Source organism: Thalassophryne amazonica, chromosome 9, assembly GCF_902500255.1.
Source record: "Thalassophryne amazonica chromosome 9, fThaAma1.1, whole genome shotgun sequence".
Lineage (NCBI taxonomy): Eukaryota > Metazoa > Chordata > Actinopteri > Batrachoidiformes > Batrachoididae > Thalassophryne > Thalassophryne amazonica.
The window spans coordinates 79,567,970-79,590,760 of NC_047111.1; the positions used below are offsets into that span (position 1 = coordinate 79,567,970).

Genomic DNA, 22,791 nt, shown 5'->3' on the forward strand with positions numbered 1-22,791 from the left:
TTCACACGCCCTCCACAGGCGAGGCACCTCTCATGTAATCAGAGTGACACTTTGTGCGCTGAACAGACGGGGGCATAGCAGCTGTTGACAACTCTGGTCCTGGACATCAGAGCTGCAGAACATGCACCATGTTTTGACAGACATACACATGTGTGTGTGCTTGCTGTCCTCACATCAAAATACATAAAAACATATATCGTTTATGTGAAGGGCTGTAGAGCGCACACATTGACAGGCTGTACCAGCTGGACCGGACAGCCAGTTCATGTGGACATGCAGCAGGCGATCTGATCATTGTGTCTGTCTGACAGTGAGCGACGCACCACAGGACCATATCACGTATCAGCAGAAATACACCATACCAAACACCGTTTGGTCAGTTATCACAGTGCTTTTTTTTTTTTTTTTTTTGCTTTTTTTAGAAAATACATTTATCTGCTTGTTGATTTTAGCCATTTCACGCTGCTGTTATAAGACAGTGATTGTAGTGTAGTGGTAAAGTTTCTGTCTGGTAATCAGAGCATGTGGGTTCAAATCCTGTGAATGGTATTTTTTTTTTAACCAGGGTAATTTAACCATGGCATTCTGTATTGAGTCCCCTTTTATATATTATTTATATCAACCCAGTGATATTTCACTAATTATACAGCTGGTCTTTATTTTATTTTCCTGCACATCAACAGCGCGATGTGGTGCAGCTTGTCCAGTGGAATACAGTGCGAGCAGCTGCAGGTGCTCGCACTGTGTTCCTGCTCGAAAGACACCGTCGCATGCACCAACCATTGCACCAGGATTGTGCACGCCTGCCCATTACCGCAATGTTTCGTGGTTCGCTCATATCTGTTTCACTGTGAGTCACCCTGAGTTGTACATATTCCCACTATGTGTGAAGGGGCCCTAAAATTTATTCACTCAGGTGTCTTTCAACACTGATAGCAAAACCACTGTATTGGTTACTGAACTTTACTTTGACCTTATTAGTATTTATATTACATCATATTTGATACTATATATTACCTATATAGCATCTGTATTTCACAATAATGATAAAGAAGCTATATATAATTACTTGAAGTAAACTGAAACAAATTGCTAAAGTTTCTACAGTAAACAAAATCAATAATCTGCAGTAGATTTTGTGAGCAGACATCTCCAAGAGTGTGGGTGGATGTAAAATGCAAAGGGCAAATATTACATTTGCAATAAAGGAAGATATTTGCTTCAGTGTGAATGAGCACAAATTGTTTTGAGAAAATGTACTTCAGAAAAAAATTAATCTTACAGTGCCCTTTACTGGGCTCAGCGTGAGTCTGATTTTAGAGCAGTGTCATAGTTAGAGCCCAAAACAGGTCTGCGTTTAACTGATATTTATCACTTTAGAGATTCTCAAACATGTACGATGTATTAAACAAACTAAAATGTCCAAACTAAGCAGACTGTTGTGTGGGCCGCCAGAAGAGGAGGTACTGCTGGCCCACCACCAGAGGGTGCCCTGCCTGAAGTGCGGGCTTCAGGCAGGAGAGGGCGCTGCCGCCACGGACACAGCCGGGAGTGACAGCTGTTACTCATTACTTCCTGACAGCTGTCACTCATTCTTCATCATCTCACTCCATAAAATCCAGACGTCATCTCCACCTCATCGCCGAGATATCATACTTCATTGGAGGTAATATCATCAGCCATTTGTGTTTATCTTAAGCTGTATATTGTGAGTGTTTGCAGGAGTACCGGTCCCTCTTCCTGTGGAGGCTGAGTGAGTGCAGGACAGCACTCTTTTCTTCTGAGGGACTACTGTAAATACATCAGCATTCTGAGTGAGAGGTGGAGGTGGCATTCCCACCGTTGTTGTTACTGGGTGTACACACACCCACACTTGACTGTCTTTGTTCTCGCCAGCAGTACCAGATCCGACAGTCGGGGACGGTGATCACCTGGGAATTCGGGACTTGGCGGCTCCAGTATTCACCAGGTTCTGTGGCGGCGGAAATCGTGTGGTTCCGGCTCTTCTCAGGACAGACGTCTTCTATCTTCGAGCCTGCCCACACGTCACCTTTGTGGATTGACTGTAATTATATTCTGAGATTGTGTGTATATTCGTTGTGCACATTTCACAACATTAAATTGTTACTTTTTGGCTCATCTATTGGCCGTTCATTTGCGCCCCCTGTTGTGGGTCCGTGTCACTACACTTTCACAACACAGACCAAATCATGAGATGAATTGTATAAAGCGTGAGATTTTGTTTTGGTGAAAAGAAGGCGTATGGGTTATAAGGAAGACTCTGTTCAATTTTTGAGTAGGTTTGTTTATTTATTTATTCATTTCATTATTTATTGTCTGTCTGTCTTGTTTTTTAGATATCTCTAAAACACACAAGAGTATTCGGGAAAATTTGATGGAAAATGCCAAGGGCCAAGGAAGGCTGCGTTAGAATTTGTGCCACATGAGGAGACAGGATCTTTGTTCATTTCTATTCAGGCTGCTTCTACTGATGCTGCCTTCTTGGAACTGAGAAAGTTGCTCGGATGGATGGCAAGATGTCTTGGTATTCAAGGGCAGCTCCAGCTGGTGTGGACTCTTCTGAATATATCCTGAATTACTGAAATCCTGCATCGACACTAAGAAACACTACACAGGAATTTTTAAGAGCTGAGGAAGCTACAGCAATGAGTGACTACACATCTAAGGGGAGGTGATGGTCTAGTGATAAAGCATTGGCATCCTCAGTTCAAAACTATGCCAGACTGGAAAACTACAGCTTCTTAGCTGTAACTTCCATCTTCTGTCAAGATGATCTTTTTCTCACAGCCAGTACTGGAAGTGAAGATCACGTGGTCTTGTAATGTCAGTGTCTCTCCCTACAAGTGGCCGAAGTGTGTGTCAATCTGGAATTCTCAGTGGAACTTGCCATTAAACACAGAAAAAAAAAAACTTCCCACCAACTTGAAAACATTTTCATTTTTATTTAGCCTTTCATACAGAAAATCATTGTGGAAAAAAGACATAGAGAAATTAGTTTTTTCATCTGTTGGCATCCAGCAAGTGTGGAATTTATCAGCGGAGCAAATGTGGATTGTAGTGATGTGAACATTGGAGTTTCATTGACTGAAACATTATTTGTACAATCAGGGTTTATTTGAAAAGAGAACACATTCAGCTGACACGAGTAAGTGATTTTATTTTACAAATGTGTTTTTTGGATGTGTAGCTGCAGCTGCAAACAGGCATTATGTGAATGTTCACTGATGCTGTGCACTACATATGTTTTCATTTTGGACACTTACAGTAGTGTTCAGAATAATAGTAGTGCTATGTGACAAAAAAGATTAATCCAAGTTTTGAGTATATTTCTTATTGTTACATGGGAAACAAGGTACCAGTAGATTCAGTAGATTCTCACAAATCCAACAAGACCAAGCATTCATGATATGCACACTCTTAAGGCCATGAAACTGGCTATTAGTAAAAAAAAAAAAAGTAGAAAAGGGGGTGTTCACAATAATAGTAGTGTGGCATTCAGTCAGTGAGTTCGTCAGTTTTGTGGAACAAACAGGTGTGAATCAGGTGTCCCCTATTTAAGGATGAAGCCAGCACCTGTTGAACATGCTTTTCTCTTTGAAAACCTGAGGAAAATGGGACGTTCAAGACATTGTTCAGAAGAACAGTGTAGTTTGATTAAAAAGTTGATTGGAGAGGGTGAAACTTATACGCAGGTGCAAAAAATTATAGGCTGTTCATCTACAATGATCTCCAACGCTTTAAAATGGAAGAAAAAGAAAAAAAAACAGAGACGCATGTAAGAAAATGGAAAACAACCATCAAAATAGAAGAATAACCAGAATGGCAAAGTCTCACCCATTGATCAGCTCCAGGATGATCAAAGACAGTCTGGAGTTACCTGTAAGTGCTGTGACAGTGAGAAGACGCCTGTGTGAAGCTAATTTATTTGCAAGAATCCCCCGCAAAGTCCCTCTGTTAAATAAAAGACGTGCAGAAGAGGTTACAATTTGCCAAAGAACACATCAGCTGGCCTAAAGAAAAATGGAGGAATATTTTGTGGACTGATGAGAGTAAAATTGTTCTTTTTGGGTCCAAGGGCCGCAGACAGTTTGTGAGACGACCCCCAAACTCTGAATTCAAGCCACAGTTCACAGTGAAGACAGTGAAGCATGGTGGTGCAAGCATCATGATATGGGCATGTTTCTCCTACTGTGGTGTTGGGCCTATATATCGCATACCAGGTATCATGGATCCGTTTGGATATGTCAAAATACTTGAACAACAAGACAATGACCCCAACACTAGTAAAGGAGCAAAATCTTGGTTCCAAACCAACAAAATGAATGCCTCGCAGATGTGAAGAAATCATGAAAAACTGTGGTTATACAACTAAATACTAGTTTAGTGATTCACAGGATTGCTAAAAAAGCAGTTTGAACATAACAGTTTTGAGTTTGTAGCATCAACAGCAGATGCTACTATTATTGTGAACACCCCCTTTTCTATTTTTTTTTTTTTTTTTAGCCGGAGCACAGCGGTGTTCTGCTGTATCTGTTAGCTGTTTGAACTGAGCTGTTTGAGTTCTTTGAATTAACAGTCTTTTTCAAGACTTTTTTACTTTTTTTTACTTTTTCACCGTGCTCCAACGCCTAAGGAAGACCTCTAACGGTCGAAGCATCGCGACGGAGCTCTTTTATCAGCTGGCCTTCATCAGCGTTGGCAGGCTAACTAGCTTGCTAACGCTTTCGTTTTTATTTTTGTTTTATTTTTTAGCACTGTTGTTGTGCTGCTCCACAGCTTGCCTAGTGGATTTTTATTTTATTTTAGCACTGTTGTCGTGTGTTACCTGTGCTGCTCCACAGCCTGTTCAGTGGATTTTTATTTTATTTTTTACCACTGTTGTCGTGTGTTACCTGTGCTGCTCCACAGCCTGTTCAGTGGATTTTTATTTTATTTTTTACCACTGTTGTCGTGTGTTACCTGTGCTGCTCCGCAGCCTGTCCAGTGGATTTTTATTTTTTTATTTTTTTTTTTTTTTTTTTTTTTTTTTTTTTAGCACTGTTGTCGTGCGTTACCTGTGCTGCTCCACAGCCTGTCCAGTGGATTTTGATTTTATTTTTTAGCACTGTTGTCGTGCGTTGCCTGTGCTGCTCCACAGCCTGTCCAGTGGATTTTTGTTTAGCGCTGTTGTCGTGCGTTGCCTGTGCTGCTCCACAGCCTGTCTAGTGGATTTTTATTTTGTTTTAGCACTGTTGTCGTGCGTTGCCTGTGCTGCTCCACAGCCTGTCCAGTGGATTTTTATTTTGTTTTAGCACTGTTGTCGTGCGTTGCCTGTGCTGCTCCACAGCCTGTCCAGTGGATTTTTATTTTTATTTTATTTTTTAGCACTGTTGTCGTGCGTTACCTGTGCTGCTCCACAGCCTGTCTAGTGGGTTTTTATTTTGTTTTAGCACTGTTGTCGTGCGTTACCTGTGCTGCTCCACAGCCTGTCTAGTGGATTTTTATTTTGTTTTAGCACTGTTGTCGTGCGTTACCTGTGCTGCTCCACAGCCTGTCTAGTGGATTTTTATTTTGTTTTAGCACTGTTGTCGTGCGTTACCTGTGCTGCTCCACAGCCTGTCTAGTGGATTTTTATTTTGTTTTAGCACTGTTGTCGTGCGTTGCCTGTGCTGCTCCACAGCCTGTCCAGTGGATTTTTATTTTTATTTATTTTATTTTTTAGCACTGTTGTTGTGCGTTACCTGTGCTGCTCCACAGCCTGTCTAGTGGATTTTTATTTTATTTTAGCACTGTTGTCGTGCGTTACCTGTGCTGCTCCACAGCCTGTCTAGTGTCGGATTCCCTGTTTGGGAATCCGCTAGCTTAGCGTAGCTACTAGCTCTTAGCCGTTTTAGCATGGCGGCTTCTCCTGTCTCTCCCGTACTTTTCTGCTCTGGGTGTGAAATGTTTAGTTATTCCTCGGCCTCTTTTAGCAGTAACGGTACTTGTAATAAGTGCAGCTTATTCGTAACTTTGGAGGCCAGGCTGGGCGAATTGGAGGCTCGGCTCCGCACCGTGGAAAATTCTACAGCTAGCCAGGCCCCTGTAGTCGGTGCGGACCAAGGTAGCTTAGCCGCCGTTAGTTCCCCCCTGGCAGACCCCGTGCAGTCGGGAAGGCAGGCTGACTGGGTGACTGTGAGGAGGAAGCGTAGCCCTAAACAGAAGCCCCGTGTACACCGTCAACCCGTTCACATCTCTAACCGTTTTTCCCCACTCGACGATACACTCGCCGAGGATCAAACTCTGGTTATTGGCGACTCTGTTTTGAGAAATGTGAAGTTAGCGACACCAGCAACCATTGTCAATTGTCTTCCGGGGGCCAGAGCAGGCGACATCGAAGGACATTTGAAATTGCTGGCTAAGGCTAAGCGTAAATTTGGTAAGATTGTAATTCACGTCGGCAGTAATGACACTCGGTTACGTCAATCGGAGGTCACTAAAATTAACATTGAATCGGTGTGTAACTTTGCAAAAACAATGTCGGACTCTGTTGTTTTCTCTGGGCCCCTCCCCAATCAGACCGGGAGTGACATGTTTAGCCGCATGTTCTCCTTGAATTGCTGGCTGTCTGAGTGGTGTCCAAAAAATGAGGTGGGCTTCATTGATAATTGGCAAAGCTTCTGGGGAAAACCTGGTCTTGTTAGGAGAGACGGCATCCATCCCACTTTAGAGGGAGCAGCTCTCATTTCTAGAAATCTGGCCAATTTTTTGGGATCCTCCAAACTGTGACTGTCTAGCGTTGGGACCAGGAGGCAGAGCTGTGGTCTTATACACCTCTCTGCAGCTTCTCTCCCCCTGCCATCCCCCTATTACCCCATCCCCGTAGAGACGGTGCCTGCTCCCAGACCACCAATAACTAGCAAAAATCTATTTAAGCATAAAAATTCAAAAAGAAAAATAATATAGCACCTTCAATTGCACCACAGACTAAAACAGTTAAATGTGGTCTATTAAACATTAGGTCTCTTTCTTCTAAGTCCCTGTTGGTAAATGATATAATAATTGATCAACGTATTGATTTATTCTGCCTAACAGAAACTTGGTTACAGCAGGATGAATATGTTAGTTTAAATGAGTCAACACCCCCGAGTCACACTAACTGTCAGAATGCTCGTAGCACGGGCCGGGGCGGAGGATTAGCAGCAATCTTCCATTCCAGCTTATTAATTAATCAAAAACCTAGACAGAGCTTTAATTCATTTGAAAGCTTGTCTCTTAGTCTTGTCCATCCAAATTGGAAGTCCCAAAAACCAGTTTTATTTGTTATTATCTATCGTCCACCTGGTCGTTACTGTGAGTTTCTCTGTGAATTTTCAGACCTTTTGTCTGACTTAGTGCTTAGCTCAGATAAGATAATTATAGTGGGCGATTTTAACATCCACACAGATGCTGAGAATGACAGCCTCAACACTGCATTTAATCTATTATTAGACTCTATCGGCTTTGCTCAAAAAGTAAATGAGTCCACCCACCACTTTAATCATATTTTAGATCTTGTTCTGACTTATGGTATGGAAATAGAAGACTTAACAGTATTCCCTGAAAACTCCCTTTTGTCTGATCATTTTTTAATAACATTTACATTTACCCTGATGGACTACCCTGCAGTGGGGAATAAGTTTCATTACACTAGAAGTCTTTCAGAAAGCGCTGTAACTAGGTTTAAGGATATGATTCCTTCTTTATGTTCTCTAATGTCATATACCAACACAGAGCAGAGTAGCTACCTAAACTCTGTAAGGGAGTTAGAGTATCTTGTCAATAGTTTTACATCCTCATTGAAGACAACTTTGGATGCTGTAGCTCCTCTGAAAAGAGAGCTTTAAATCAGAAGTGTCTGACTCCGTGGTATAACTCACAAACTCGTAGCTTAAAGCAGATAACCCGTAAGTTGGAGAGGAAATGGCGTCTCACTAATTTAGAAGATCTTCACTTAGCCTGGAAAAAGAGTTTGTTGCTCTATAAGAAAGCCCTTCGTGAAGCTAGGACATCTTTCTACTCATCACTAATTGAAGAAAATAAGAACAACCCCAGGTTTCTTTTCAGCACTGTAGCCAGGCTGACAAAGAGTCAGAGCTCTATTGAGCTGAGTATTCCATTAACTTTAACTAGTAATGACTTCATGACTTTCTTTGCTAACAAAATTTTGGCTATTAGAGAAAAAATTACTCATAACCATCCCAAAGATGTATCGTTATCTTTGGCTGCTTTCAGTGATGCCGGTATTTGGTTAGACTCTTTCTCTCCGATTGTTCTGTCTGAGTTATTTTCATTAGTTACTTCATCCAAACCATCAACATGCTTATTAGACCCCATTCCTGCCAGGCTGCTCAAGGAAGTCCTACCATTATTTAATGCTTCAATCTTAAATATGATCAATCTATCTTTGTTAGTTGGTTATGTACCACAGGCCTTTAAGGTGGCAGTAATTAAACCATTACTTAAAAAGCCATCACTTGACCCAGCTATCTTAGCTAATTATAGGCCAATCTCCAACCTTCCTTTTCTCTCAAAGATTCTTGAGAGGGTAGTTGTAAAACAGCTAACTGATCACCTGCAGAGGAATGGTCTATTTGAAGAGTTTCAGTCAGGTTTTAGAATTCATCATAGTACAGAAACAGCATTAGTGAAGGTTACAAATGATCTTCTTATGGCTTCGGACAGTGGACTTATCTCTGTGCTTGTTCTGTTGGACCTCAGTGCTGCTTTTGATACTGTTGACCATAAAATTTTATTACAGAGATTAGAGCATGTCATAGGTATTAAAGGCATTGCGCTGCGGTGGTTTGAATCATATTTGTCTAATAGATTACAGTTTGTTCATGTAAATGGGGAATCTTCTTCACAGACTAAAGTTAATTATGGAGTTCCACAAGGTTCTGTGCTAGGACCAATTTTATTCACTTTATACATGCTTCCCTTGGGCAGTATTATTAGACGGTATTGCTTAAATTTTCATTGTTACGCAGATGATACCCAGCTTTATCTATCCATGAAGCCAGAGGATATGCACCAATTAGCTAAACTGCAGGATTGTCTTACAGACATAAAGACATGGATGACCTCTAATTTCCTGCTTTTAAACTCAGATAAAACTGAAGTTATTGTACTTGGCCCACAAAATCGTAGAAGCATGGTAGTCTAACCAGATCGTTACTCTGGATGGCATTTCCCTGATCTCTAGTAATACTGTGAGAAATCTTGGAGTTATTTTTGATCAGGATATGTCATTCAAAGCGCATATTAAACAAATATGTAGGACTGCCTTTTTGCATTTACGCAATATCTCTAAAATCAGAAAGGTCTTGTCTCAGAGTGATGCTGAAAAACTAATTCATGCATTTATTTCCTCTAGGCTGGACTATTGTAATTCATTATTATCAGGTTGTCCTAAAAGTTCCCTAAAAAGCCTTCAGTTGGTTCAGAATGCTGCAGCTAGAGTACTGACAGGGACTAGCAGGAGAGAGCATATCTCACCCGTGTTGGCCTCCCTTCATTGGCTTCCTGTTAATGCTAGAATGAATTTAAAATTCTTCTTCTTACTTATAAGGTTTGAATAATCAGGTCCCATCTTATCTTAGGGACCTCGTAGTACCATTTACCACCCATTAGAGCGCTTCACTCTCAGACTGCGGGCTTACTTGTAGTTCCTAGGGTTTGTAAGAGTAAATGGGAGGCAGAGCCTTCAGCTTTCAGGCTCCTCTCCTGTGGAACCAGCTCCCAATTCAGATCAGGGAGACAGATACCCTCTCTACTTTTAAGATTAGGCTTAAAACTTTCCTTTTCGCTAAGGCTTATAGTTAGGGCTGGATCGGGTGACCCTGGACCATCCCTTGGTTATGTTGCTTTAGACGTAGACTGTGTTTCATAATTATTGTATGGCCTTGCCTTGCAATGTGGAGCGCCTTGGGGCACTGTTTGTTGTGATTGGCGCTATACAAGAAAAAAGTTGATTGATAGCCTTAAGAGTGTGGCATATCATGGAATGCTTGGGTGTTGTTGGATTTGTGAGAATCTACTGAATCTACTGGTACCTGTTTTCCCATGTAACATAAGAAATATACTCAAAACCTGGATTAATCTTTTTTGTCACATATCACTACTATTACTCTGAACACTACTGTATGTCTACATGGTCTAAAATCTTTATCATATTGTATATTACTCTACTTTTGTGTCCCAAGACTTTATTAAACCTATTTTCAGACCAAGACATTTAGTCCACATCAATAAAGGTGAATTTTCATGAAATATTTGAAGAATTTGTTAAAACTCTTAAAATTATTTTCAGGTTTAGAGACAAATTTTATCATTACAAAATGTTCTAGGCAAATATTTGTCTCATGTTCAGAAAGCTGAGATTGGAGTGAACACAGCGCATTATGCTATATGCAATTACCTTAAACAGTAAATTACTGAAGGCACATTAAAATACCTGGATGCACAAGCAAGTCCATGGACCTCAGAGGTTTAAGAATGCAAGGGCCCACTTTGAGCCACGTGCAGAAATTATGGGCTCATCAGTGAAATATCAAAGAAGCAGGATTCCCACCTGAAAGACCCTGATGATGTACCTACCCTCACCATCATCACTCCAGTGCCACGTTGCATGATTTTACCTTTGGCCTTCAATTTCTGTGGATTTATTTTATTCTTAATCATTACAAAATTGATGTTTTACCCCAACCCTTGTCTTTCCTTTCACAAAACCATTGAGTCAGTTTCAAACCAAGTCTGAAAGCAAAACCAAATGTTTTATGTACAGTACACAGGAGATCACAAGCACTAACTGATGCACCACTGAAAATAAATGAGTCATTGGAACCATGGAAACACATTTATTCGTACTGCAGCACCAGGGCTTATCATATCCACATTTAAAGAAAGGAAAGAGCGATGAGTGACAAACTGTAACTACTTAATTAAGCTCATCAGTGCAAACGCTTTGAACAACAATAGACTTTTAGCCTGATTTATGGGTTGGACATTACATGTCCTTTTCCAATATAAAGCCTCTTGGGCGTCATTAATAAAGTACTTCATAAGAATTCCGTCAGTCAGCAGTGTGGGAGCTGTTTGGATAATGAAAAGAAAGAATGAGATAGTCACATTTTGCTAGCAAAGATAAGGATGACTTAATGGAAGTGTCTTTTTGTTTTTACATATAGCTGAAACACAGTATCAGTGTATGCAGTGTTTGAAATGTACCTGATGTCACATCCAAGGTTAAAGCTGCAGTGTGTAGGATTTAGGGGTGTTTATTAGCAGAAATGGAATATAGCATTCATAACCACTAGTTCATTAGTGTATGATTATTACTTGCAGTAATGGACTAGTTACAATCCAAACATGTTTTATTTTTGCATCGCTGAAATTGATTTATAGAATAGAATAGCAACGTATGTGACATTCCTGCTGCTGGCGTTGTCGTACGGAGCTGCTAACGACGGAGGAGACGACGACTGGGTCCATCTTCCCAGTAAATGTGTAATTTGTAAGTTTGTCAGCATTGAGATGAAGTCTGCATGCGATGAGACGGGAAAAACCAAAGAAGTCATCAACAGGAACTATCACTTCATCGACAGCAACGACACACCGTCAATCAAATACGTCAAATCAGACCTCAGGTTCTTCGAGGTTGTAGAAAACGTGTGTCAGAGGCTGCTGGAGTACAGTCTTTACAAAGAGTGAGCTGGCAGCAACCGTTTCGCAAAGGGCATGTTGGAGACCTTCTCCATGCTTCACGAGCTGCAGGTGAATAAAGGTGTGAACGTGGTGATGGATATTCCCTACGAGCTGTGAAACAAGACCTCAGCTGATGTGGCCGAGCTCAAAAAACAGTGCGACGTGCTGGTGGAGCAATACAAGGATGTGATTGAGGACTGGTACAAGGGAAACCAGGAGGAAGACCTGACCACTTATCTGTTTGAGAAACATGTTCTGAAGGGACAGGACACTGGTGCGGCTCCACCCAGAGATGGGAGTGGATGTTTTCTTTCTGCAGGCGTCCCGTCTTGTGCACCAGCATGGACTCCCAAAATCTTCCAAAATTTCCTGTATAATTTTCTGTATTGCCTACTGTGTTGCTCGCATGGCCCAAGCAGTGGGTCACTCCTTTGAGTCTGGTCTGCTTGAGGCTTCTTCCTCAAATCATGAAAGGGAGTTTTTCCTTACCACTGTCACCTGTGTGCTTGCTCTGAGGGTTGGTAAGGTTAGACCTTACTTGTGTGAAGCACCTTGAGGCAACTTTGTTGTGATTTGGCGCTATATAAATGAAAATAAATTGAAATAGAATATTATACAGATAATGAATGTTTATGAGTTCATTGAATGGAACATTCCATCTTTCACCTCATGAAATATTCGTTCCATTGAAAGAATGAAAAAAACATTCATTATTTGTTTTATATAACGGCTAAAATAGATCCTTGTCATTTGATATCTTATTAATTTATCAACAACAGAAAAGTGACTTACATTTTGGTGTTCCGTTGCTGCTTAACAGTACAACATGAACTTTAAACTGGGGTCCAAACTTGCGACGATGTAGTCCATGATGCCTTGCACTGACTTTGTGTACTTCCAAAAAAAAAAAAAGTAAAAAAAATAAATAACTGTGTCGTTCCTCAGTCCAGCGAAGAATAACATCAGAAATTTGTCCAGCTTTTCTTCCTGACAGCTCTTCTTGCCTCCAGACGGCTTACAGCGTAGCGGATTTGTTTTTTGTGTGTGTTAGAAGAATTAGCAGCGTCAATTAGCTCCTTCAAATTGTTGTCTGTCAGCAAAACAAACTCCGCTACCAAAATTGCATGCTAAAAAAAAATTATTGCACGGTCAATGAAACACAACGGCGACTGGTATGAATAATCCATGTCACGTGACATACAACCCACCAATCAAATGACAAGGATCCACTCAGCCCTTATATAGAATAGAGCCTTTATTGTCATTGTAGATATACATACATACATTAAAATTTGTCCTCTGCATTTCACCCAAACTAGTTACAGTTAGATGCAATCCAACCACTAGGAGCAGTGGGCAGCCACAGTCTGGCACTCAGGGACCAACTCCAGATGTAGAGAGTCTGCTTTGGTCAGGGGCAGGGAAAGGAACAGACCCTAAATTAGCATGTTATTGAAAGCGGAGTGCCCGGAGGAAAACCACGCAATAATAATAAATGCAATAAACAATGAAATAAACAATAAACTATTCACGACTATGTACGTTTGGGATCCTCATACAGATTTGGCATTTGTGTCATTTTAAACTATTCATTCATAACACAGCCTCTAAAATGATTTATTTACTCACTGTACCTCACTGCATTACTGGGAGTGAGAAAATACATATTACGTTTTTGCATGCTTTAGCTGCATTTATATTCATTGCAGGCGCCACACATCCATGGTAGACCTGCACAGGTGCGCACACTCATTTGACTTTCTCTTCTCAAGGACATGTATAGATGTACCCGTTGACTGATACCAACATTTATAGAAGCAAAATTTCAGTCTATTTGCTTGCAGTAATAAAATAAACATGGTGCTTTTGCACTTTGCTGACTTTAGATACATCATAGTGTGGAGTGGATGCCAGTGCCAACCTGATGTAATCCTCATATGTGCAGCAAACACAAACAGTGGGCTACTCAAAGCACTTACAGTTGTGCTTGGATGTTTACACACACACTGATCATGGGCATGAGTGTCATGGTAATTTTAGGCTTTTAATGAGTTCTTTGAAGGGTGGAATGATTGTGGAGGATACATCAACTAAAGCACTGTGGTCATAGAGTGCAAGCACTAGTTTTCAATTCCACAAAATAGTACCTTGTAAAAATTTTCAAGGTCAAGTCCTGTTATAAGTGGTTTTTCATAAGCTAAATTAGATATGATAACAATGTCATGAGCATGTATTTAGTTCATACACTTGAATGTAATTTTTTTTTTTTGTGGTGTTGTCGGAGTGGGAAGGTCAACTTTTTCAGTTTCTGAATTCTTTTTCAGATAATTTTCACAGAACATTGGTTATCTTTGCACAATTTGTCACTGCTTTTTGGGGCTTGGGTTCTCACTGATAACTGGAAGACAGACAAACAGACATAAAATTGGAACCTCCATACAATTTTGATGGTGTAGGTAAATCCATAAATGAAAAATGAGAGTGATTGAGGCACTTTTGATTGAGATATAATGCAAAATGTACACCAAATTGGCTTTTCAATATTAAATTTATATGTCCACAAAATCCACAATCCGGATCAGATCCCAATCAAACTTTGTCAGGAGATAGTGAGTGCCAGTCTGCACCTCATGTTCAAATATGAGAGTGATTGGGGCACATTTAATTAAGATATAAAGAAAAATATACATTAAATGGGGTTTTCAATGTTAAATGTAAATGGCCACAAAATCTGTAATCTTGATCAGAGCTGGATCAAACATTGTCAGATGTTAAAGGATGCCATCCTACGCAACATTCCCAAATATGAAAGAAATTCAATCTTTTTTGACGGAGTTATGAATTTTTGAATTTTCCTTCAATATTAAAGGATAGGTTTTTTTTTCAAAATTTCCAAGATTTTTCCTGACTTTGACCTTTGACCTGTGGCCTTGAAAACCAAATCAGTTATTGCCTATCAGGATATGAACCCTGTGTAAAAATTTCATAATGATATACGAGGTCTGTTAGAAAAGTAACGGACCTTTTTATTTTTTGCAAAAACTATATGGATTTGAATCATGTGTGATTGCATCAGCCAAGCTTGAACCTTCGTGCGCATGCGTGAGTTTTTTCAGGCCTGTCGGTTGCATCATTTGCCTGTGAGCACTCCTTGTGGGAGGAGTGGTCCAGCCCCCTCATCGGATTTTCATTGTCAGGAAATTGGCTGATCGACTGCCGCTTTGCTACATCAAATTTTTTTCAAAAAGTGTGAGAGACAGCCAGGTGGAAACCATTTGGAAAATTCAGATGGCTTTCGGTGAAGATTTTATGGGGATCACACAGATTAAGGACAATTACAACTGGATTAAAGACGGCCCACAGCGGCTGAGGGTGCGCCGCACACCAAGCGGCGATTGACAGGCTCAAACGACCAGATCATTTCCAAAGTGAACGCTTTGTTGATCTGGGACATCGTCTGACTACCAGAGAAATGGCAAGACAGACTTTTTCGGCACATTCCACTATTACAGGAGTTTTTGTAATGGAAAGAGGAGCGGAGAAATTTGCCACGGAGCAGCTCATGGCGCAGGACAAAAGCACCTCCGTGTTGGTCTCACAGGACATGTAACATGCCCAGCTCTTGCACCATTTGAAAGATTCAGACGGCTTTCGGTGGCTTTTCAGTCGTGTGACTATCCGAGAAATTGTGGACAAGCTGGACATGCCACAACATGTCCTGCGAGGCTTCATCACGGCGTTGTTTTTTGTTCTGTGCCCTGCGCCTCCGTCCCGATGCACGAATTCCTCCGCACGTCTTTTCATGACGAATGTGCCGTTCATTTCCAAAGTAAACGCTTTGTTGATCCGGGACGTCGTTTGACTACCACAGAAATGGCAGAAGAGTTTGACATCAGCACTTTTTCGGCATGAAAAAACGTGCGGAGGAATTCGTGCGTCGGGACGGAGGCGCAGGGCACAGAACAAAAAGCAACGCCGTGATGAAGCCTCACAGGACAAAAAAAGGTCCGTTACTTTTCTAACAGACCTTGTATGAAAAATTATGGGTTACAGGCTGTTCACAAACAGACAAACAAACAAACAGGGGTGAAAACATAAGCTCCGCCCAACTTTGTTGGCAGAGGTAGTTACTCTAAAGAAACAAGAATTGGATGCACAAGTTTGAATTTGTTAATGCCAGCACTGTTGCCATTAGCTTAGAGTGGGCTGGGCTCTAACCTTGTTATTCTTCTGATGCACCTTGGGGTGACAATGTTGTGATTTGGCGCCGTACAATTAAATTGAATAGACTTGAACTGACTATGCAAATTCACACATCTCACAAGCCCTGTGGGAGAGAGATACAGAAACGCATCATAGTCTGTTTACATCTCAGCCATTCCTTCCTTTCACAGGAAGCATTTGTTCATAAAATTTTACCAAAATCTCCACTCCATTTGTTTTTGAATCATTTTGTACCTAGGAAGACTATTAAGGATCTTCCCTTTTCCCGATGAACACTTTTGTCTCATGTAAACAGAAATTGACGGGATTCTCAGCTCACATAGAATTATTTCATCTCCTACTGCTGATTCACACGAGGCAGAGCTCCGCGCTCACTCACATGCAATCACCATGAACTCCATTTAGACCTCATTTGCATGCGAAATGTCAACGCACATTACAATCAAGGTCTTTCACACCCGGATGATAATAACTGTGTGTCATTGTTCTTTTATTTGTCTGACAGAAATCATCTCTGCAGGTGTACACAGGTGTTGTAAGTGATGTTATTTCTGCAGGAAAGGGTATGATCACACTTTTTTTTTTTTCTCTGACTGTAGTTAGGTTCATGTAAAAAGTGAGATTGAAATGTAATCAGGGAGATGCACAATATTTCTGCTGCACTGAAGCACTTCATATTGACAATAAGAAATTCTGGTATCTGATTTCATGCAAAAATAAGTTTGGCCTTAAAAAGGCTTGTTAGGTTTGTCTGTGCAGGCGGTAGCCTGGAGACAGCATGCAGGTGAGGCTGTTTGCTGCACCGGTGGGTGGCTGAGTGTCAGGTGAGGCCTTCTGAATCAAAAAATTGCCACAGGAATGACTCATGAAGCAGAGTTGCAGAGCAAGTCATGATGACACAAAACCCACAGTACAAAGCCTGAGCTTTTACTTGTGAGTGCTTTCATTTCAATTCACCTCTGAAGAATGAAATAATAAATGTTTGTACTCTTACAATCTATGCATTTTACACTATGTAGGTGGAAAATAGCGTATACTCTTCATCAAAAGCAGTGGAAATGACTGCCGACTGAAACAGAGGTAACCCCCCCCCCCCCCCCCCCCCCCACAAAACCTGCTTGAAAATATGAGGCGTTAAAATGAAAGAGGAGGATGCAGACCATAAAAACCAATCATGTGCCGTAAAATACGATCAGGAATGCTTGAGAAATATTTATGGAAATAAAAAAATTACTGACATAAAGAAAAAATGATTGTGGGCTTGTTGTTATTGTTCTGCATAAAGAGCCTAAGGAGCTACTTTGGAGAATGAAGGACACAAAGAAACTAAAACATTCTGTTGTTGCCCTCAGACTCTACTTTTACAGAATGCAAGTCCTTGAAAAAGCTGCACAATGCCCCTTTAGCGATCATCGCTGTGGAAACTAAAAGACTCGACAGCCCATTTGGGCCACTTCATGATAACAGAAGGCAAACCTGAAGGCAGGAAAGCATTTTGGATTTTAGTGATCTGCCAGATCATCAAACTCACCAAAAATTTGTCAGTGTTCAGTTATTTGCATGAACGAACCAAAAGCTTCAAACTGAAAAGCATCAAAGTATTCAAGGGTCCAAACATGTAACCTGTTAAACATGTAACTTTTTTAATAATCTGTTTGATAGCGATAAAAGACAAACTATGACTGTGCCGCTAGCTTGGGGATGCCAAAATAGATATGAAGTCTATTTTATGGTAACACTGAGGGACACGACACAGCGACTGCCAATCTGAGTAAAAGCGGCATGATGGTTGTGTTCCATAAATTGGTTGCTCGCTTGAACAAAATAATCCAAGATGGTGGAATACGTTCTGAAACGGCTGCATTTCTGCATAAATTTAATATGTTTGAGATTTTTTTCCTCATATTTTGCACGTTTGCGACAAAAAAAATACTTCTAAATCTAAAACCACTGTAACCACAGAATTCCTCTGAAGGGATTTATCAGACATCTTACAGAGATATTAGCATACTAGCTAGTGATACAGGAAGACGCAGTACTGAAGCAATTCACTCAGTTTATTTAAGTTAAGCAGTAACGCATGGAAGAAAAGTTCACATTGATAGTGCTGACTTTCCCCGTCTTTTATAATCTATCATTAAACACTGTGCACAATAGAGCCAAGTAATCATATGCTGGCTACTAGTGCAGCAGATAAGAGAATATTTAGAGCAGAATCCTGCAAATGGTGATAAAAGCATCAAATTCAGCAGAAATACTCCTCAGACAATCCTCTTTTGAAAAAAACGATTGGCCACTTGAATTTTCAATCGGTGGTCAGGTAGGGGTCAATTGAATAATTACACAGAAGTCAAAATTAAAAGACGCTCCAATCATATTGAAACATATTCCACATTATTTGCCTGATCATAAAGTTTCCAAAAAGGTTTGGTTTGGACTATCTGTGACTGAATTCTATGGAGTTACAGGATAAAAACAGCAAGAATGGTGACAAAGGTCAGTTTCATTTTGTACAGGGGTCAAAAGTTAAAGTTGCTCCAATTTTGGTAAAAAGTGATGCAAATTACTAGTTGAGTTAACACATTTTTAAAAAGGAATAGTTTGTACCACGTATCATCCTTACTTATCACGTTACGGGGTAATAACATATGTCACATGTCATAGAATCCAATAGATATAGACCTTATTTGACCTTTACTTTGAAGACCAAGCATTCAACACTGTCAACAGTATTCCATTTATTAATCCTATTAGCTAAACCAATAATTTGCATCATTTTTTACCAAACTGGAGCAACTTTTCCTTTTGACCCCTGTACAAAATGAAACCGACCTCTGCCACCATTCTTGCTGTTTTTATCCCGTAACTCCATAGCATTCAGTCACAGATAGTCCAAACTATACCTTTTTGGAAACTTTATGATCAGGCAAATAATGTGGAATATTTTTCAATATGATTGGAGCATCTTTGAATTTTGACCACTGTGTAATTCTTCAATTGATGCCTACCTGACCACCGATTGAAACGTCAAGTGGCCAATCGTTTTTTTTTTCAAAAGAGGAGTGTCTAAGGAGTATTTCTGTCGAATTTGATGCTTTCACCATTTGCATGATTGTTTCACTTATCTGCTGCACTATACACCCCGTCAAGCAAAAAAATGCAAACTGCTTGTTGCTCTCATAGACATTATATACATAGACTCCTCATTGACTGCTGCTGCCTATTGGAGTCGACGTATGAGCCGGCCACCATCTTGGATGAGTCCCTGTTGTTGGGAAAGTGTAGTGACACGGACCCACAACAGGGGGCGCAAATGAACGGTCAATAGATGAGCCAAAATATAACAATTTAATGTTGTGAATGTGCACAACGAACATACAGACAATCACAGAATATCATAACAGTCAATACACAGAGGTGACGTGTGGGCAGGCTCGAGGATAGAAGATGTCTGTCCTGAGAAGAGCCGGAATCACACGATTTCCGCCGCCCCAGAACCTGGTGAATACTGGAGCCGCCAAGTCCCGAATTCCCAGGTGATCACCGTCCCCGACTGTCGGATCTGGTACTGCTGGCGAAGAACAAAGACAGTCAAGTGTGGGTGTGTGTACACCCAGTAACAACAACGGTGGGAATGCCACCTCCACCTCTCACTCAACACGTTGCAGTGGTCTCAGAGGAAAAGCAGCGCCGTCATGCACAGCCTCCACCAAAACCTCCACCAGGGCGCCCTCTGGTGGTGGGCCAGCAGTACCTCCTCTTCTGGCGGCCCACACAACAGGACCCCCCCCTCAACGGGCGCCTCCTGGCGCCCGACCAGGTTTGTCGGGGTGTCGGCGGTAGAAGTCGGCCAGGAGGGCTGGATCCAGGATGAAGCTCCTCTTCACCCAGGAGCGTTCTTCGGGTCCATACCCCTCCCAGTCCACCAAGTACTGGAACCCCCGACCCATCCGACGGACGTCCAGGAGCCGGCGCACCGTCCAAGCCGGCTCCCCGTCGATGATCCGAGCAGGAGGCGGCGCCGGTCCAAGAGCACAGAGGGGTGAGGTGTGGTGAGGTTTGATGCGGGACACGTGGAAAACCGGATGGATCCGCAGTGAAGCCGGGAGTTGGAGCTTCACTGCGGCAGGACTGAGGACTCTGAGGATCCTGAAGGGGCCAATGTACCTGTCCTGAAGTTTTGGGGAGTCCACCTGGAGGGGGATGTCCTTCGCGGAAAGCCACACCTCCTGCCCGGGCTGGTAAGCAGGGGCCGGGGATCGCCGGCGGTCTGCATGGGTCTTCGCCCTCGTCCGGGCCTTCAACAAGGCAGAACGGGCGGAGCGCCACACCCGACGGCACTTCCGCAGGTGGGCCTGGACCGAGGGCACACCGACCTCTCCCTCCACCACGGGAAACAACGGGGGCTGATACCCCAAACACACCTCAAATGGGGAGAGGCCGGTGGCAGAAGACACCTGGCTGTTATGCGCATACTCGATCCAGGCCAGATGGTTACTCCAGGCCGTCGGGTGTGCGGATGTGACGCAGCGGAGGGTCTGTTCCAAGTCCTGGTTGGCCCGCTCTGCCTGTCCGTTCGTCTGTGGATGGTACCCGGACGAGAGGCTCACGGTGGCCCCCAGTTCCCTGCAGAAGCTCCTCCAGACGTGTGAGGAGAACTGGGGACCACGATCAGAGACGATGTCGGAGGGTATCCCATGCAGACGGACGACATGGTGGACCAGGAGGTCTGCTGTCTCCTGGGCTGTTGGGAGCTTCGGGAGGGCCACGAAGTGGGCCGCCTTGGAGAATCGGTCCACTATCGTGAAGATGGTGGTGTTGCCCTGGGACGGCGGGAGGCCCGTGACGAAATCCAGGCCGATGTGGGACCAGGAGCGATGAGGCACCGGCAGCAGCTGGAGGAGCCCTTGGGCCTTCTTATGTACTGCCTTGCCCCTGGCACAGGTGGTGCAGGCCTGGATATATTCCCGGACGTCGGCCTCCATAGACGCCCACCAGAAGCGCTGCCGGACAACTGCCACGGTCCTTCGCACCCCTGGATGACAGGAGAGCTTGGAACCGTGACAGAAGTCCAAGACTGCAGCTCTGGCCTCTGGTGGGACGTACTGACGGTTCTTCGGACCGGTTCCAGGGTCCGGGCTCCGTGCCAGGGCCTCCCGGATGGTCTTCTCCACGTCCCAGGTGAGGATGGCCACGATAGTGGACTCCGGAATGATGGGCTCCGGTGGATCCGACAGCTCTGTTTTGACTTCGTCTTCGTGTACCCGGGACAAGGCATCCGATCTCTGGTTCTTGGTCCCGGGTCGATAGGTGATCCGGAAGTCGAAACGCCCGAAGAACAGTGACCAGCGGGCTTGCCTGGGGTTCAGCCGCTTGGTGGTCCTGATATACTCCAGGTTCCGATGGTCAGTGAAAACCGTGAATGGCACAGACGCTCCCTCCAAGAGGTGTCTCCACTCCTCAAGAGCCTCTTTCACCACAAGGAGTTCTCGATTGCCGACGTCATAGTTCCGTTCAGCCGGGGTCAACCTGCGGGAAAAGTAGGCACACGGGTGAAGAACCTTATCGGTCTCTCCGCTCTGGGACAGCACGGCTCCTATCCCTGAGTCAGAGGCGTCCACTTCAACCATGAACTGGCGGCTAGGGTCGGGCTGCACCAAAACTGGCGCAGTAGAGAACCGTCGTTTCAACTCCTTGAACGCGGCTTTGCACCGATCCGACCAGGTGAAGGGGACTTTTGGAGAGGTCAGGGCTGTCAGGGGGCTAACTACCTGACTGTAGCCCTTAATGAACCTCCTATAGAAATTAGCGAAGCCGAGGAACTGTTGCAGCTTCCTACGGCTTGTTGGTTGGGGCCAATCTCTCACCGCCGCAACCGTGGCCGGATCAGGGGCAACGGAGTTGGAGGAGATTATAAACCCCAGGAAGGACAAAGACGCGCGGTGAAACTCGCACTTCTTGCCCTTCACAAACAGTCGGTTCTCTAACAACCGCTGCAGGACCTGACGTACATGCTGGACATGGGTCTCAGGATCCGGAGAAAAGATGAGAATATCGTCCAGATATACGAAGACGAATCGGTGCAGGAAGTCCCGCAAGACGTCGTTAACCAAGGCTTGGAACGTCGCGGGGGCGTTGGTGAGGCCGAACGGCATGACCAGGTACTCAAAGTGACCTAACGGGGTGTTAAATGCCGTCTTCCATTCGTCTCCCTTCCGGATCCGAACCAGGTGATACGCATTCCTAAGATCCAGCTTAGTAAAGATTTTGGCTCCATGCAGGGGGGTGAACACGGAATCTAACAATGGCAACGGGTATCGGTTGCGAACCGTAATCTCATTCAGCCCCCTGTAATCAATACATGGACGAAGTCCGCCATCTTTCTTGCCCACAAAAAAGAAACCTGCCCCCATCGGGGAGGTGGAGTTCCGGATCAGCCTGGCAGCTAATGAGTCCCGGATGTAGGTCTCCATTGATTCGCGCTCAGGTCGTGAGAGGTTGTACAGCCTGCTGGACGGGAACTCAGCGCCTGGAACCAAATCAATGGCACAATCGTACGGACGGTGCGGGGGAAGGGTGAGTGCCAGATCCTTGCTGAAGACGTCAGCAAGATCGTGGTACTCAACCGGCACTGCCGTCAGATTGGGAGGGACTTTGACCTCCTCCTTAGCCTGTGAACCGGGAGGAACCGAGGATCCTAAACACCCCGATGGCAGGTTTCGCTCCACTGAACCACCACCCCAGACGGCCAATCAATCCGGGGATTGTGCTTCAACATCCATGGGATGCCCAAAATCACGTGGGAGGTAGAAGGAGTCACAAAAAACTCAATCTCCTCCCGAT

General features: G+C 43.3%; 1 pseudogene; it reads left to right on the top strand.

The window, feature by feature from the left end:
* Window positions 1-687: 687 nt before the first annotated feature.
* LOC117517964 lies at window positions 688-22,459 on the top strand (annotated as a pseudogene).
* Window positions 22,460-22,791: the final 332 nt, after the last annotated feature.